Consider the following 19,778-nt stretch of genomic DNA (forward strand, 5'->3'; position numbering starts at 1 on the left):
CCGGCACGATCACCCAACAACACTGGCAACGAAATCACCCGATTGACATGAAAGGAAGACACCACCTTAGGAACAAAGGAAGGAACCGTGCGTAAAGTCACTTTCTCTTTGGCAAAAGACAGAAAAGGCTCTCTGCAAGATAAAGCCTGAAGTTCCGAAATCCTACGTGCCGAAGAAACAGCCACCAAAAAGACTGTCTTTAAAGTAAGATCCTTACACGTAATGGAAGGCAAAGGTTCAAACGGAGGCGCCACCAGAGCCTCCAAGACCAGATTTAAATCCCAAGGTGGAACCACCGGACGGCAAGGCGGCCGAAGCAACTTCACTGCCTTCAAGAACCGCCCCACGTCCGGAGAAGCCGCCAAGGATACTCCCCGAACCTTACCTCTAAAACAAGATAAGGCTGCCACCTGCACCTTCAGAGAGGAGAGCGAAAGCCCTCTGTCCAAACCATCCTGAAGAAAATCCAACACCTCAACCGCTGACACGCGCAATGGGGCATAGCCCCGCTCTTGACACCAATTCTCGAAAATGCGCCACACCCGCACATATGCCAAGGAAGTAGACCTCTTACGAGACTGCAACATCGTAGCAATCACCCTGGCCGAGAAACCCTTATGTTTTAAACGGTGCCTTTCAAGAGCCAGGCCGTAAGCAAGAATGGAGAGGGGTCGGCCATCTCGATCGGCCCCTGCACCAATCTCACCCGAGGCCCCAGGGGAATCGGATCCTGCACCAACAACCGCATCATATCTCCGTACCACGGACGCCGGGGCCAATTGGGCGCTATCAGGACTACTAATCCCGCGTGACAACCGATCCGCTGAACCACTCGGCCTACCAGCGGCCACGGCGGGAACACGTAGAGCAACTGCTGAGTCGGCCACGGAAGGACCAACGCGTCGATGCCCTCGGCTCGAGAATCTCTTCGACGACTGAAAAACCGAGGGACCTGCGCATTGGCGGACGACGCCATGAGATCCAACACCGGCCGACCCCACTGCACCACTATCCGCTCGAACACGGAGGGGTGGAGAGCCCACTCTCCGGGATCCAACGTGTGCCTGCTTAGATAATCCGCGCTCACGTTGTCCACCCCTGCCACGTGTCCCGCCGAGAGACTCTGCAGATGTGCCTCTGCCCACACCAGCAACTCTGCCGCCTCTAGTGCTAACCCGGGACTCTTCGTTCCTCTTTGTCGATTCACATACGCCACGGCTGTGGCATTGTCGGACAGAACCCTGACAGCCTTGCCGACTAACAGACAGTGAAAGGACCGAAGAGCCAACCGAATTGCACGTGTCTCCAGACGATTGATGGACCAACACGCCTCCTCCACTGTCCAACGTCCCTGGGCCACCTGTCCCAGACAATGCGCTCCCCAGCCTGACAGACTCGCATCCGTGGTCATCACCACCCACTGAGGAGTGGCCAACGGCATGCCCTTCACTAGGTTCGGAGAATGGAGCCACCAGCTGAGACTGCGACGCACAACCTCCGACAGAGCGAGCCTCTCCTCCAGATCCTGAAGCTGAGGGGACCAACGAGACAACAAAGCACCCTGCAGCTGCCTCATATGCGCTCTGGCCCAAGGAACCACCTCTATCGATGCGGCCATCAGACCCAACACTTGAAGATACTCCCGCGCCGACGGCGCCCTCTGGACTCGGAAAAGACGGATCTGAGCCTGCAGCATGGACATGCGAGAGGGAGTCAAGAACACCCGGCCTCTCTTCGTGTCGAACCGGACTCCCAGATACTCGAGAGACTGCGACGGCACTAGGTGACTCTTGGCCAGATTGACAACCCAGCCCAGAGATTGCAAAAAGGACACCACCCGACCGGTGGCCTCCTCGCTCTCCGCCTTTGATTTGGCCCGAATCAACCAGTCGTCTAGGTACGGGTGCACCAAAACGCCCTGCAAGCGAAGAGCTGCTGCCACCACGACCATCACCTTGGAGAAGGTGCGAGGAGCGGTGGCCAGTCCAAAGGGAAGCGCGCAAAACTGAAAATGTCTCCCTAGCACCACAAAGCGAAGAAAACGCTGATGCGCCTCCAGGATGGGAATGTGCAAGTAAGCTTCCGTCAGATCTAGAGAAGTCAGAAATTCCCCTTCCTGAACCGCTACAATGACTGAGCGTAACGTCTCCATTCGAAAGGAAGGAACCTTTAGGGCTGCATTGACCTTCTTGAGATCCAAAATGGGACGAAAAGCGTCCTCTTTTTTGGGTACCACGAAGTATATGGAATAACATCCCTTTCCTCTCTCTGCTGGAGGAACAGGGACTACAGCCCCTAAAGCTATCAGCCGTGACAGAGTATCGCGGACCGCTCTCGCCTTGCGCCTTGAATGACAGGGGGACACTAGGAAGAAGTCGGACAGAGGCCTGTCGAATTCCAGCGCGTACCCGTCTCAGATTATCTGCAGAACCCACTGGTCTGACGTGATCTGGACCCACCTCTGGTAAAACAAGCGTAAGCGAGCCCCCACGCGAACCAGAGACTGGGCCCCCAAACCATCATTGAGAAGGACGGGACGCACCGGACGCTCCCAAAGAGGAACCTCGCCCTCCACGATGGCCACCGCGAAAGGACTGAGTTCTCTGAAAGAAACGACCCCTAGTCCCACCAGAATACCTACCCGGCCGATACCGCTTTGCTTCCTGAAAACGACCGCGACCCGCGGAACCTCTAGAAGTCTTAGGGCGAAGTTCCGGAAGCCGAGGAACCTTGGCATCAGTAAGACCTCTTACCAACTTATCCAACTCTTCACCAAACAACAAAGAGCCTTTAAACGGGAGCGAACACAGCTTGGCCTTGGACGCAGCATCCGCCATCCAGCCTCGCAACCACAGGGCCCGACGAGCTGCCACCGCTAGAGACATGTTCTTCGCCGAGGCCCGCAACAAATCATACCGTGCATCCGCCAAAAAGGAGGAACCCAACTCCAACTTAGCCAGATCTTGAGTCAAAGAGCCTCTGTCCCCTGGCGGGCTATCTAAGAGCCGTTCCGCCCAGCGGAAACAAGCCCGCGCCACCAGCCCGCCACAGACCGACGCCTGTAACGCCAGGGCCGACCAATCAAAACTGCGCTTCAGGAAAGTTTCCAATTTCCTGTCCTGAGGGTCTCGCAACGCAGCCCCTCCGTCCACCGGAATCGCCGTGGCCTTAGTCACTGCCGTAACCACGGCATCCACGGTCGGAGGCTTGAGAGAATCTCTATCTTCCTGCGGCAGGGGATAAAGCTTAGCCATGGCCCGAGCCACCTTACACGGCGCCTCCGGCGCCTGCCACTCCTGAGTAATCATTTCCCTCAGATCCGCATTCATAGGGAAAGAACAAGACACCCGTCTGATCCCCTTAACCAACGGATCCTGCTTTCCGGCCTCTAACGGAACTGCCGCCGGATCAAATTTGAGGGTCGCAGCCACCTGATCAATAAGATCCGACAATTCATCTCGCTGAAAAATGCGCACCACCGAGGGATCCTCCCCAGGCAGCGCAAGCTCCTTATCATATCCAGCCAACGACCCCTCCTCCTCTTCTAGGAGGCTAAAGTCACCCTCTGAATCCGGAGGGGAAAAACCTTCAAAATCCTCAGACCACTCTACACGTGGTCTCTTCGCGCCAGCCCCCCCCCCCCCCGTTCCAAGGCTAAGGAGCTCCGCTCGGGACGGCCCTGCCTGCCAAGCCTGATATAAACTCCAAATGAAATCCGGGGGAAACCCGCTCCTACCTGAGGCATCACCCCCCGAAGGCGCTGGAAATTGGCTGCCCGGCAGTCCCCCGACTCTCCCAGGCCCGTGTAGCGCCGAATCCAAAATGGCGGCGGTTCCCGCCAAAATCGGAACCGCCGCAGGGCCGCTGTTCAAAGGCGCCGCAACCTCCAAGACGCTAGCCGCGGGAACCTCCGCCGCCAACACCGGCGGAACGGAGGATTGAGGCTTCGGTTCCCCACAAAACCGGCAAACACTCCCCACCGCGTCGACGCCCCGACGCGCACATGACCGGCACCTCAGCGGTTTCCCCGACATTAGAGCAAGCCCAGCTGACCGCCAAACAAGTGCCCCGAATGAAAAACTCAAGAAACTCACCCGAGCAGGAAAGTCAGCGCCTTACTCACTGCTGAACAGCTCCGAGGCTCCGGAGTGCAGCTCCAATAGCTCTCACCCGTTTGGGTCTGACTTTTTTTTTTTTTTTAAACTTTACTGCAGCCTTTCATTTGAGCCTTGCTGCTGCTAACACAATTCGGCACTCAAGGCTGCAGTATACAAACTGCAGCCGAGGCACAAAGCTGCCCAAACGGAGAGCCAGACCGGGGGAGGGACCCGGCCACCCGGGTGTGACACCCCAAAGGGGACAATGACGGGCCCCAGCGGACCCGCAACCCCTAGCACACCAAAGTCTTCCAGGCACAGGGGATCCACCAGCAATAGCACAGAAACAAAGGAAAACTCTGAAAATTAACTCAAAAACCTATCCAGATCGGGCAAGCTGCACAGGTTGCCTGTCTACCCTCTGCTGAGACTGAGAAAATACTGGCTATAGATGGCTAGGCACAGGTTATAAGTACATAGTTTCAAGTTTGTGTTCTCAGTCTCCCTCTGCTGGTAGGCGAGCATAACCCAAGCGTCTTGACCGGTCTGGAGGGTTGATGAGGAAGGGTAGTTAGTGGGGTTCCCCAAGGGTCTGTGCTGGGACCGCTGCTTTTTAACATATTTATAAATGACCTAGAGATAGGAGTAACTAGTGAGGTAATTACATTTGCTGATGACAGTTATTCAAAGTTGTTAAATCGCAAGAGGATTGTGAATTACAAGAAGACCTTACAAGACTGGGCATCCAAATGGCAGTTGACGTTTAATGTGAGCAAGTGCAAAGTGATGTGTTAAGAAAGAGGAACCCCAACTATAGCTACGTAATGCAAGGTTCCACATTAGAAGTCACCGACCTGGAAAAGGATCTAGGTTATCATTGTTGATGATACATTGAAACCCTCTGCTCAGTGTGCAGCAGCGGCTACAAAAAGAGAATCTTGAAAACCTAACTGCCTGGGGTGCCTCCAGGTTTGGGAACCACTGACCTATGGGCTTCTTACCAGTTTGCGCACCTTAGTAAAAGGACCCCTAAAATTCACAGCTGAACAAAAAAAGAAAAACAAACAAAACACCCCTCCTAAATATTGGATTGTTAAAAATGATGCAATGGAAATATAAATATAATAAAATATTCTTAAACAGAATTTGTTTTATGAACTGTTAAAATTAAAGTTATTAACTTTTTTTTTCATTTTTACATAGTAACATAGTAGATGATGGCAGAAAAAGACCTGCACGGTCCATCCAGTCAGCCCACAAGATAAACTCATATGTGCTACTTTATGTGTATACCTGACCTTCATTTGTATCTGCCATTTTCGGCTCCGCCACCCAATCTCGGCTAATTTTCCGAGGATCCATTCCTTCTGAACAGGATTCCTTTATGTTTATCCCATGCATGTTTGAATTCCGTTACCGTTTTCATCTCTACCACCTCCCGCAGGAGGGCATTCCAAGTATCCACCACTCTCTCCGTGAAAAAATACTTCCTGACATTTTTCTTGAGTCTGCCCCCCTTCAATAAGTACATAAGTAATGCCATACTGGGAAAAGACCAAAGGTCCATCGAGCCCAGCATCCTGTCCCGACAGCGGCCAATCCAGGTCAAGGGCACCTGGCAAGCTACCCAAACGTACAAACATTTTATACAAGTTATTCCCGAAATTGTGGATTTTTCCCAAGTCCATTTAGTAGTGGTCATGTCCTCTGGTTCTACCTCCTTCCCATCTACGGAAAAGGTTCGTTTGCAGATTAACACCTTTCAAATATTTGAACGTCTGTGTCATATCACCCCTGTTTCTCCTTTCCTCCAGGGTATACATGTTCAGGTCAGCAAGTCTCTCCTCATACGTCTTGTAACGCACATCCCATACCATTCTCATAGCTTTTCTTTGCACCGCTTCAATTCTTTTTACATCCTTAGCAAGATACGGCCTCCAGAACTGAACACAATACTCCAGGTGGGGCCTCACCAACAACTTATACAGGAGCATTAAAACCTCTTCTTCTGCTGGTCACATCTCTCTCTATACAGCCTAGCAACCTTCTAGCTACGGCCACCGCCTTGTCACACTTTCGCCGCCTTCATATCCTCAGATACTATCACCCCAAGATCCCTCTCCCCATCCATACATATCAGACTCTCACCACCTAACACATACATCTCCCGTATTAATAAAAAATCTGGGACTGATGAGTTACATGCAGTTTCTCCATATGGGATTTTACAATCGACAAATTCATAATAACCTTATTATCAAATCAAGAAACTTATTCACTCTGGAGTCTATACAGCTTATCATACAAAACAAATATTTTCAAATTTTGGTGTCACCTCAGTAACAGCAACACAAAATCCCTATAATTTTCAGATACTGTGAAGTAACACAAAACCCAGCAAATACTCAGAAACTATGTGGTAAACAGAACATACCCTGCAGCATTTTGGGTTGGGACTGATGGCAGCAGAGTAGTCAAGTAGAACTATGGGCCAGTTATGATTATTTCAAGGGACACACCTCTTGGAGACACACTGTTTGAGAACCACTGATGTAGGGCAATTTAAAGGACTCCTTTTACAAAGCTGTGCTACCTATTAGTGGCGCGCTGAATGCGAAGAAGCCCATGGGAATAGAATGGGCTGCTTCGCATTCAGCACTCCGCTAATCGGTAGCACAACTTTGTAAAAGGAGCCCTAAATTTCTTCTTTATTTAAATGTGTCTGGCCTATTCCAGTCTACCATAACCTCTCTATAAAGACATTCTAACTTCAAAAATTTGCCAGTATCTTTTAAAGGTGCCTTATACTCTGAAGCCTCATTGAGCCTGCCATGAGTGGGAAAGCGCGGGGTACAAATGTAACAAAAAAAAAAAAAAAACCAACCCTGTCCTCCTCAGTACCTGTCAGCGCCCCCTCTACACCATCTCCTGTTTAAATGTTAGTGCAAGCAACCTGGTTCCACTCTAGTAAGGTACAGCCTTTCAGAATAGACTCCCCCTTCCCCAGAATGTTGCAAACGTGTAGATAAAAAATGTAAACACATAACCTCCAAGCCTAAATCTGGCTTCCAGAACCTCCTTTTTACACTTTCCATTTGGTCTGGGATTCCAAGACATAGAGGCCAATACAGAAAGGCTCACAGTAGAGCCACATGCAGATGCTAAGCATATGCTTCTACCTCAAGTGTAATAACCATGCCATACAAAAAGCATGTGCACAAAAGTATTGCGGTAAGCACAGCTTCTTATGCTCATGTCCAAACAAAACTTGAAAGTGCCAGCACACATCAGCGCCTGTTCTTTTGCACCTAAATATAAGCCTTGCAAAAGCTGTTCACAAAATCTTTGCAAGGCTCATATTTACAGGCACCGATGTGTGCTGACACACTGTTTTGGTCAGACATGCGCACAGTAGTTACTTCTGTCTGCCTTTGAACCTTGCAGGGACTTCCCTTCTCATTGTAAAAGGAGACAAAAGTGGCAGTTAAATCTCATAAACTGGAATGAAATCCCCTCTGCGAACCCCTGTACACTGCCCCAGAACTGATGAAAATATTCTTGCAGTAACCACATGTTAAAAGCCGATTTAATTCCCTGCACTGGCATGAAATATCCAGTAGCCTCATTAGCATTCATTTGTGGCCATGTAATCTGCACCAGTTAACACTGAACTCAATCCCTCTCTGCACTGCTCACTCCATAAAATCCAAGTTCAACCCTTGGTAGCTTCCTGCATCAACCCTAGAATGATTAAATGCTGCCACACCATACAAACTTCTAAGCTTTGTAACCCTTCCTTTTAATTTCTAAATTTCTTCATTTATCACAGCCTCCATTAATCAGAGGAACTAAAGTTAAAATCAATTATTTTGCTCAAAGACTTCCTGGAGGTATCGCAGGTAGAAACCCCGTGGCAGTTCTTGGGGGGGGGGGGGGGGGGTTCCCCCTACACACATGGAAACGTCAAAGGGAAATCCAGCGGCAACTACGTTTGTGGTAGAAACTGCTGGATTTGTGCCGGACACTACCACTGGAGTACCTCTTTCGGTGATAACAGAGTTGAAGGATTCTCAATTACCCCCTGGTGACTTAAGACAGCAAGTATTGCAGTCAACGGCATCATATAGTGTGCAAGGTATTGCGCACCATATTGTGTTCCAATTCTGGTCACTACAGCTCAAAAAAGAAATAGTGGAATTAGAAAAGGTACAAAGAAGGGCGACAAAAATGATAAAGGGGATGAGACGACTTCCCTATGAGGAAAGGCTGAAGCGTCTAGGGCTCTTCAGCTTGGAGAAAAGACGGTTGAGGGGAGATATGATAGAGGTCTATAAAATGAGTGGAGTGGAACGGGTAGACGTGAATCGTTTGTTTACTCTTTCCAAAAATACTAGACCTAGGGGGCGTGTGATGAAGCTACAAAGTAGTAAATTTAATACGAATCGGAGAAAATGTTTCTTCACTCAATGTGTAATTAAACTCTGGAATTTGTTGCCAGAAATGTGGTAAAGGTTAGCTTAGCTGGATTTAAAAAAGGTCTGGACGGCTTCCTAAAGGAAAAGTCCATAGACCATTATTAAATTGACTTGGGGAAAATACACTGCTTATTTTTGGGATAAGCAGCATAAAATGTATTGAACTTTTTTGGGATCGTGCCAGGTATTTGTGACCTGGATTGGCCACTGTTGGAAACAGGATGCTGGGCTTGATGGACCTTTGGTCTGTCCCAGTGTAGCAATACTTATGTACTTATATGGTACTGTGATTGAGGCGGAGAGGATAAAAGAGGCCCCACAAAGATCTGGAAGTTTATCATCATCTTCAAGCTCTGGTGTTTTCTTCAATCTGTATGGGAAATGTTGGAATATTTACTTACTGAATTGTCTATTTTAACCAATGTAATGGCTTCCTTAGTACAGACTGTGAAAAGTTTGGCTCAATTTCTCCTGGTAAACCTTCCCAAAATTGATGCCCTTGGGCAGGGTATTAAGGAGAATAAAGTGGCGATTGAAGAACTTGTAATAGACAAAAAAAAAAAAAAAAAAGGATCCACAGTATAAAATGGAGCTGATTGAAATTCAAACCAGGCATCTGAATGAGAGGTTTTATATTTTCTCAGGGTTCTGGGTCAAACTTCCTTAGATATATGGGAAAATCTTCTTGTTCTACCATTTAATAAAAAAGTTATTATATTCCTCAAAAAGTGACATCAAATGAGAGGGAAAATGAACCTTTGATTATTTCAGCAATATTTGAATCTTTTGTAGATGAAGTTCAAGAAACAGCTACTCTTCTGGTTAGCTTTATGTTTGAACAAGACCTGAATAGTATTATGTGTCTTTATTTTAGGAAGGCAGTGACTATTTTCTTGGATCAGAGTTACCCAGATGTAGCTCGTCCTACTCAAGAGAGAAGAAGATTTCTGACCATGCGCTATAAGGTTTGGCATTCAGGGGTACTTTTTGTTATCCATGTAAAGTTTAGTGAATTTCCTAGGTTTCAGATATATATTCTTTGATCCTGAGCAACTGCGTTCCTTTATTGAAATTAAGTTGTCTGTTTCACCACCTACCACGCAGATTGATGTAGTAAGCAATAGTAACTTTTAAGTCCAGAAAAGTCATCCGTTAAGCCTTTACCTTTTCTACTTTATTTTTCTTTTCTTTGAGCTCCAATAATTCCCCATTGTTTATTAAGGTCTAATGTTACAGGTCATTGGCTAAGAATAATATTTATGAATAATTATATTTTGGTTTGTCTTTTCCTTTTGCCTTTGTAACCTGTAAATACTTCGTGACTATACTTGTGTAATATTTGTTAAACTGTTTTTGCTTCCATTACCTCCACTGGACAGCTATTGCTTGCATCCACCATTTTTTTCTATGAAGTTTAAATTACCAATCTGCACCCAGACAGGCTCAGTTCTAGTTACACAATAAAATACAAAACAAGAGAGGGTGGGGGGAGGATAGGTATATCTTGATGGTGTAATAAATGTTGGAATAAAATTCACAAATGCTGCATGTTAGTTAGCAATTGTTGTATAGTTAGATTGAGGTTGGATGGACGTTATATGCAGAGCCTGTATGACAATGTTTATGTTGCTGCAATGTCAATAAAAATCATTTACACATAAAATACAAAACAATTTAGGAGATATAAAATCACTACGGATAAAATGATAAGTAGATTTATAGCTATTATCATTGCTATTTAAAGCTTGCTTTGCTTTTTGTGTGCTCATTTGACTATGGTAATCTGATCCTTCTCTATGGCTGCTCATACTGATGTAACTTTTCAGAGTGTACCAGAAACAAATAAGTTATGTAATATTAATGCATTTAACACCAGATGTGATATTCTGCCTGCAAGTGGCAGAATATAGTGCAGCCTGCCATGAAAATGCTGGCAGACAGCTCAAAGTATTGGCAGGGCATGGGATGCTGGAAACCCATAGGATCAGAGGGAGGCAGTGAGCCACAGAATGGAAAAACAGGAAAATGTGGTGAACTGCAGGGCTATAAGGCAAGAGACAGATATGATGGGAGTCCAGCAGGGAGAGGATTCAAAGTGCCTCCAGCGGGTTCAAATAAAGTCCAAATTATAAGCACCATTTCAAATTTTAACTCTTTTCTACGAATCAGTAACTGAACAATCAGGGTCGGCCTAACAATCAGGCAAGACTAGGCAATTACCTAGGGCAGATGTAGTTTCGGTGGTTGGGGGGGGATTTGCAGATGCATGCAAAAGAGCAGCTGCAATCAAAGTAAAATAACAGGTACCAACCACCACAGAAACTCAAAAGAAAACAACAGGAAGTACTTACACCTGTACAGAAGGTGGCCAGTTGTAAAATAACCCCTAGGAGTGTTTGTATCAGGGTGATCATGACCGTTGGGGGGGACCCAAGTGGCCCAAAGTTGATTGGGAGTGCAAGGATGAATGTTTGTCAAGGGAACAGAGGAGCAGCCTAGAGGCTGGAACACTAGGATGCATAATTACAGGAAATATAAACTACAGCCAACATTCCACTAGCAATAACATAAGAAAAAAATTCCTGATATTCAAAAGTAATATAGAAGTGAAATTCCACTGCTGCTGTTTGTGATCTTAGGCAAGCCACTTCACCCTCCAATGCCTCAGGTATAGGCCAACTATAATTTCTGTGGACAAGGAAATACCTATTGTAGCTGACTACAACTCACCTTGAAGCTACCACTGAAAAGATGTACCAGCCCTAAAAATAATTACCAGCATTCGCCTAAAAACTAGTACCACTTACATACAACACAATGACCAATCAACATAACATAATTTCTGCAGAATAATTTGTCCTATAACCTGTTCTAGAGAGACACCTGTCTTTATTAATCTTGCTATAAACAAATTGCGCCAAAGAACAAGGCATTCAAAATTAGAAAAAAAAAAAAAGTACTATACAGTTGTCAAGAAATCGAAATTAAAACATTTCAATATATTCTCATGAATAAACACTATTACAGCTAACTGAAAGTAACAAAACCTCAATTTTAGTGACTCAATGTGATGAAAGGTATGCAGCTTCCTGTTTTACCTTTCCCCCGTATGGAAAACAGAAATACAGCCACCGCTGCATTTAAGTTACATAACACTTCTCACTACACAAATGCTCTGTATTTCAGAAATAGATCCCGTTCTCCTATCACAAGTATCTACAATCAAGGCACCTTGCAAGGAGCCTGCAAACTTAATGACAACTCCTACATGTAGAACTTCAGCAAGGCAGTGTGATCTTAGGCAAATCCACAGGAGGTGAAAACGACTAACCCAATTTATTAAAAAAATAACATATAATTTATTTATCAAAGTATTTATACTCCACATTACCCCCACAAACATGCAGGCTCAATGTGGCTTACAAAACCAGAGAGAGAGAGATCTCTGGGTGATATCAAAGACAAATTAGAATTGAAGACCAAGAGTGCCAGAAAGAAAGAAAAGACACTTTACATAGAACATTACAGAAGAATGGGACCAACCATTATTGGTAACTAGTATAGAAACTTCACTACTTAAAAAATAATATAGATCTCATTTTCACACATTTAAACAAGTTTTTTTTTTCTTTGCTACTTGGCAATCACAGACACCCACACCGAAACATACATATGGCCATGCATGCAGTCATCTACTGTTTTCCTTTGCTTTCTTTTTATTTATTTTTCAAGCACGAGTAGGTGAGAGTTAGTCTCTCTCTTATTTATTAGGCTTTATTTACCGCCTTTTTGAAGGAATTCACTCAAGGCGGTGTACAGTAAGAATAAATCTAACAGCCAGTTACAGCAATAAAAGTATTCAAATGACAGTGCAAAGTATGGCATAGTACACTACTTACAATGTCAACACAATGTATAATAGAACACTTTAATTACCAGTGTAAGGTATAGCAAAGATGGAACATATAGATAGGTAAAAAGCAGGTGACTGATTTCGAGAAAGTTGCACATGCGGTCAGAGAGATGGTTAAATATTATCTCAGCCAGAGTAGGAGTGGATTAACATGTCCTGCTGCACAGGAGCCGACTCCGTGGGTGCTTACGCACCCCCAATATTGAGAAAATTGCTTGTAGGGGTCCAGAGAGGGGTTATTTCCATTGGGCTTAGCACCCCCAATAATTTTGAAAAGTTGGCTCCTATGTGCAGCCCGAGTCACTCACAGTGAGACAATATACTGTCGTTTTATTAAGTGAGCCTTTCGCCGGCCAGGGCCTTCTCTGGGTAAAGGAAATGCTCACCTCCCTTCAGAAGCAGGCTACCGCCACAGGGAGGCCAACCACAGGGTCTCCACCGCCGTTTCCCCCCGAGAAGCCTCAGAGAAACGGTCCCGGTCGCCGTCAACCGCGGAGTTTCCCAGGTGCAGGTCCCAACGCAACTCGACCTCGACCGCTTTTTCCACCTCACCCTCCTCCTTGGCTGGGGCCTGGGGCTGATGGCTGGGGTGGGCAAAACAAACGTTCTGCACGCACGCGCCGCCCACTCGCGCAACTGGCAAGAAACTCGGCCAAACAGCGCGGCGACAGTTCCCACACACTACAATCCGAGAGGGTAGGACGAAGCCAATCAGTAGCGTCTCTCCTCTAGTAGAGGCCCGCCTCCCCGCCTCGCTGAATATTCATAAGCCGCGCGCTCGAACCCGCCTCTTTCCAAGCTCGAGCGGAAGGCGTGAGAGGAGAAGAGCCGCGGTTGCTCAGAAACTGGGCTTTAAACGGGCTATTCCATCAACTGGTACCACCTCCCCCGCACCCTTCAACTTGGGCTCTTCAAGGCCAGGCAAGGCGCGACATGACGTTATTTTAGTGCGCGGCTGAAGAGGGGGGAAAGGCTGCTGACGGGAATGTCCTGCTGGAAATCAGCAGAATTACTGGCAGTGGTGACATCAGTGTCTCGTTGTTAGAGCCCTTCAGCATGAAAGAAATAAAAACCTAACACGTAATACAGCTAACATTATAAAACGATACTTGTAGAAGAAAAAAAAGGAGAGGAAAAGCCCGACAGAAAATATGTCATGGTGGTTTTTCCCTCCTTTTTTTTCTTCTGATGTTCATATATTGGAGAATGTGGGGTGGGGGGGGGGGTTCTCACCTTTTTTCATTTATATTAGAAACCCAAATAGTAGCAACATTCTGTGCTTCTAATCCCAGGGCAAGCAGTGGCTTCCTCATGTCTATCTCAATAAATTTACTTTTCCTCCAGGAATTTGGCCAAACCTTTTTTAACCCCAGATATACAATCGGTTGCTAGGTCAGCTATTTTCTCACCCAATTGAACTTACATAAGTACATATAAGTACATAAGTATTGCCATACTGGGAAAGACCAAAGGTTCATCAAGCCCAGCATCCTGTTTCCAACGGTGGCCAATCCAGGTCACAAATACCTGGCAAGATCCCAAAAAAGTACAAAACATTTTATACTTCTTATCCCAGAAATAGTGGATTTTCCCCAAGTCCATTTAATAACGGCCTATGGACTTTTCCTTTAGGAAGCTGTCCAAACCTTTTTAAAACTCCGCTAAGCTAACCGCTTTTACCACATTCTCTGGCAATGAATTCCAGAGTTTAATTACACGTTGAATGAAGAAAAAATTTTTAAAGTTGGTAGCAGCTAGAGGGCAAATTGCCAGTGGCCGCTACTTGCTGAGGTGCGGCGACCAGAATTGAACACAATACTCGAGGTGCAGTCGCACCATGGAGCGATACAACAGCAGAATAATATCCTTATTTTTGTTTTCAATCCCTTTCCTAATGATACCCAACATTCTATTTGCTTTCCTAGCCGCAGCAGCACATTTTCAACGTATCATCAACGATGACACCTAGATCCCTTTTTCGGTCTGTGACTCCCAACGCTGAACCTTGCATGACATAGTTATAGTTTGGGTTCCTCTTTCCCACATGCATCACTTTGCACTTGTTCACATTAATTGTCATCTGCCATTTAGACGCCCAGTCTCGTAAGGTCCTCTTGTAGTTTTTCACAATCTTCCCGCGATTTGACTACTTTGAATAACTTTGTGTCATCTGCAAATTTGATTACCTCACTAGTTACCCCCATCTCTAGGTCATTTATGAATATGTTAAAAAACAGAGGTCCCCGCACGGCCGCACCGATCCCTGAGGGACCCCGCTAACTATCCTTCTCCATTGCGAATATTGACCTTGTAGTCCTACTCTCTGTTTCCTATCTTTCAACCAGTTTTTAATCCACAGTAAGACACAACCTCTGATCCCATGTCCCTCTAATTTCCTCTGTAGTCTTTCGTGAGGGACCTTATCAAACACCTTCTGAAAATCTAGATACACAATATCAACCGGCTCACCTTTGTCCACATGTTTGTTTACCCCTTCAAAGAAATGCAGCAGATTGGTGAGGCAAGACTTCCCTTCACTAAATCCATGTTGACTTTGTCCCATTAGTCTATGCTTTTGAACGTGCTCTGTAATTTTGTTCTTGATTATAGTCTCTACCATTTTGCCTGGCACCGACGTCAGACTCACCGGTCTATAATTTCCCGGGTCTCCTCTGGAACCTTTTAAAAATATCGGCATTACATTGGCCACCCTCCAATCTTCCGGTACCACACTTGATTTTAAGGATAAATTACAAATCAATAACAGTAGCTCCACCAGCTCATTTTTTAGTTCTATCAGTACTCTAGGGTGAATACCATCCGGTCCAGGAGATTTGCTACTTTTTAGTTTGCAGAACTGCTCCATTACGTCTTCCAGATTTACAGATATTTCATTAAGTTTTTCCGACTCTTCAGGTACGAATACCCTGTCTGGCACCAGTATCCCACCGGCAGCTTTAATTCAATCCTCATACTACATTGTGCATAAAGGGTATTAGATGCCAGTAAGAATTTCCTGGAAATTAAATTCAACAAACACTGGTCTTGTTCTTCAGACACTGTATGATTTATTACTATAAAAATCTTGTATCCTTTTGGGATCCAGTACAAGAGAAAAACTAAAATATTTTCTCCATTCAAGAAAATCTGTTATATAAAAAGATCATATTTCATTCACAACTCCTAGTATCTCTATAGCAAAGTCATCTGTTAAACTATTTAATATAATGCTAGCCTTAGCAGTCCATTTAATTATTTCACCCTGGAAAGATAATACAAAACTAAATATGTATGATTGGTGGGGCCCAGTGTGTTTTTTCTAGCAAAAAAGGTGCCAGTACTCAAATGCAAGGCCACCCTTCAGGGGTGGGATGATCACTAAGGGACCCACCCCACAATAGCCAGGCCCCCTGCAACCAGTCACAGAATCTATGACAAGGCAGAATTGGTGAGTAGAGCCTGAGCTTTAATTAAAACTTGAGGACCATGGGTCAAAATGACCAGATAATAGAAAAGGTGCCGGCACTCAGTACCCCCAAGGACCCCCTCAAAAAAAGCCCTGGTGGGGTCAATTATGTCTTTCCAGAAAATAGGAAGAAGCTGTTGCTTGTAAACAAGGTACTGTCTCTTCCACTTTTAATCAAAGTTTATATTTTTATGAGGCATATATCAGAACATAGATTGTTCTACATTTCATTTACAGTGATTTAACTTGTCTAATCTGTTTATATTGTGTGGTTTTTTTTCTGTTTTTGTACTTTTGTAAAATGTCATAAAGTGAACAAAAGAAAGAAATATGTCAGTTTTTGGAACTGTGTATCTCTGATATCTTGTACTTCAGTTTCTATTACTCTGGTAGTGATGTACTGTATATACAGTATCTGACTTCCCTTGGTTTCCAGTTCATTTTTTGTTGCATTCATATCTCTATTACTGATCTGTAGTCCCTTGTTTCATATTTGATGAGGGCCTGGAGAAAAGTCTTCTTCCTTCAACAGTTGCATGCTGGGGCTATAATAAACAAACATATTAAATTGTAGAATCTAAACATTATAGAAACAATTCAATGATATTTAATATTAAAAATTACAAATTAAAGCATAAAATATAAAATATGTAAAACATAGGCATGAATTATAAAATGAATAAGACATTAACATAGGAAAATATAGCATAAAATATATATACATATGAAATACATATATACATATATTATAGCCCCTGATGCAGTCCTTTTGTGGGCGAAACACGGCCTGTGTCAGGCAACTGTCTTAAATACGGTATCTTCAATAAAATATTTTGGATAATATACTGATCTGCTTGCTCATTTTCCACGTTGGATTTCGCCTTGCTGTTTTCTGGGACCCTTTTTTACAGGTATGCTGAAAAATGATTCTGCACACACCCAAAACACGCGCCTACACTACCGCAGCCCATTTTTCAGCGCACCTTAGTACAAGGACCCCTTAACAATGGTGTCTTCATTAGATTTTAGAGTTTGTTCAGGAGTGGTACTGTCTCAAATGAAAGGAAAATGTGGTACTTAGTGTTTCATCACAGTGGTGCTGTATGTGAAAAAATGATATTAAAGCTGCTGAGATGCAGGGAAGCTGGGGGGGGGGGGGGGGGGGGGGGAGGAAGCAATATGGGTTATCCTGGAAAGTGGACACAGGTGTTGTCTACAGACCTCCCTCACAAATGGAGAGGAGAACATGGACAAAGCTGGGAATGAAAGGGGAAGTGTTGCTGGGAGATTTCAACTTGCCTAATGTGGATTGGAAAGTCCCATCTGCAGAATCGGAAAAGGGCAGAAGGATTGTGGATGCCTGCCAAAGTGCTCTGCTCAGACAAATGATAGTGGAACCCAAGAAGGAAAGGAGGGTGATCCTGGATCTAGTGCTCACAAATGGAGAAAGGGTTTCTAATGTCCGGGTGGGTCCCCACCTAGGAAACAGTGATAATTGCACAATATTTTCACTGGATTCACAGATAGTAAATGATGACCAATAAAGACCCACATGGTCCATCCAGTCTGCCCAATAAGGTGGCCAGAGCTGTGCCCACCACTCTGTGCGGTCTCCAGCTGCCCATGCTTAAACATTGGCTGTCAAGTCTCCACTATGCCAACCATATAGGCATCCAAACATGATGGGAATCTTGGTTGTAATCATATCAGGCTTATTTTCGAAAGAGAAGGGCGCCCATCTTCCGACACAAATCACCTAAATCGAAAGCCAATTTTGGGCGTCCTCAACTGCTTCCCGTCGCAGGGATGGCCAAAGTTCACGGGGGCATGTCGGCACTGTAGCGAAGGCGGGACTGCGGTGTGATTAAGAGATGGGCGTCCTCAGCCAATAATGGAAAAAATGAAGGGCGTCCCTGACGAGCACTTGGCCGACTTTACTTGGTCCATTTTTTCCTGCGACCAAGCCATGAAAAGGTACACGAACTGACCAGATGACCACCGGAGGGAATCGTGGATGACCTCCCCTTCTTCCCCAGTTGTCCCACCCTCAAAAAAAAAAAACTTTTAATTTTTTTTTTTGCCAGCCTCAAATGTCATACCCAGATCCATGACAGCAGTATGCAGGTCCCTGGAGCAGTTTTAGTGGGTGCAGTGCACTTCATGCAGGCGAACCCAGGCCCATCCCCCCTTACCTGTTAAACTTGTGGTGGTAAATGTGAGCCCTCCAAAACCCACCCGAAACCCACTGTACCCACATGGTTTGATAAAAGAGCTAAAGTGGAGTACAAACACACAAAGCTCTGTTCTCTGAGTCTGACATCCTGCACGTACAACGTGCAGGACGTCAGCAATCATGCAACTGTTGAAGGAAGAAGACTTTTCTGAGCAGCAGAACAGTCGGAGAGGACGTCAGCTGGCGGGGATTGGGGTCCCCCACTAGCAAGATCGAAGGTAGGCGGCGGCGGGTTCGCGGCGGGAGGGGGGTTGGCAGAGTCGGGGGCGGCAATGGCGGGGGGGGGGGGGGGTAAAATGTGCACCTCCCCTCGAGCTCTGGACCCCCCTCCCACGGAAGTCTGGCTACGCCCCTGGGCTGAAGCCTAGTATAGGTGTTAGGACGAGGTTGGGCCGAACAGGCACTACACACTACCCCATCTACCAAGCCCTGCACACACACACAGCAACCAACTTGCACCTGCAGAAAAGGTAAGATAGGGCATACAGGCAGGCCTCACAGCCTATCGGGAACCCATTTACTCAGAATTCAAGCAGGCGGTCCTCAAGGCCGAACTGGAACCAACTCATACGTAGGGAGGGGAGAAAGGGAAGCACACACAGAAACAAGTCAAGCAAAACCCCATGGCAGATACAGGAAATGAGGGACTACGAAATAAAGATACTGTAGGCGGAGACCCTCAGCAGACAGGGAAAGAAAAAGTCAGCAAAAATGGAGTGCGATGCCTAACACACACACCCAGCACAGAAAGGGAATAGTGCTCAGCAATACAGATGATAGTTACAGCAGAGGAAGAACTAGAATGGTCACAAGGGAAGACTGCATTAAGCAGACAACTGCCAGAAGCAGGGAAACTCTGCAGATAAAGGGTTAAACCAAGCTCTGAACGCACAGCTGCCCGAGGCAGGGAACACTGCAGATAAAGGGTTAAACCAAAGTCTGAAACACACAGCTGCCAGAGGCAGGGAACACTCAGGATAAATGGTTAATCAGAAGTACAGGGAAAGAGCAAACAAACAACCCCCCACAGAGAGAAACAAAGGAGCAGGAGTCTGCTACAAGGGCAGGACTTACCAACAGAATACAAACACAGCACACTCCAAAGGAAGGGGAACTAAAACAAACAAACTGGAACAGGGAGGAGGTAGGAACTCACTACACAGCACCACAGCCAAACAGAGAGAATCCCAGGTGCAGAATAAAGAGGTAATTAGGCACACACTGGAAGCAGCCAGCAGACAGAGACAAAGCAACAGAAAACTGCAAGCAGGTAAGGAGTAACCAAACTCCACAAAAACGCAGAGCTAATAGCTCAGACAGAGTGAAGGGAAGGCTTCAGAAGAATAGGAATAACGCCAAAGCAGGGGTTGTAGGGAAAGGTAAGCTTAAATAGATCAGACTGACATCACCTCAGCCCCTGACGGCCAATCAGGAGCAGTCCTAAGCATTCCCCTGTCTCACTAGCAGAATTCTAACAGAATCATAATACCACACCCCAGTGGCGTAGCTACAGGTGGGCCTGGGTGGGCTGTGGCCCATCCAATTTGGACTCAGGCCCACCCAAAATTGTGGCAGATTTGCTGTGGAAATCCCC

At 45.8% G+C, this 19,778-nt stretch overlaps 1 protein-coding gene across 1 annotated transcript in view; it reads right to left on the reverse strand.

The window, feature by feature from the left end:
- The window catches only part of STAT3 (signal transducer and activator of transcription 3), a 159,868-nt gene extending 146,754 nt beyond the window's left edge, over nucleotides 1-13,114 (reverse strand). The window contains 1 exon segment of the mRNA XM_030221968.1: nucleotides 12,872-13,114. The gene's annotated coding sequence lies outside the window, so the exon portion shown is untranslated.
- Between the last annotated feature and the right edge of the window lie 6,664 nt (nucleotides 13,115-19,778).

The sequence above is a fragment of the Microcaecilia unicolor genome, chromosome 12 (genome assembly GCF_901765095.1).
Source record: "Microcaecilia unicolor chromosome 12, aMicUni1.1, whole genome shotgun sequence".
Classification (NCBI taxonomy): domain Eukaryota; kingdom Metazoa; phylum Chordata; class Amphibia; order Gymnophiona; family Siphonopidae; genus Microcaecilia; species Microcaecilia unicolor.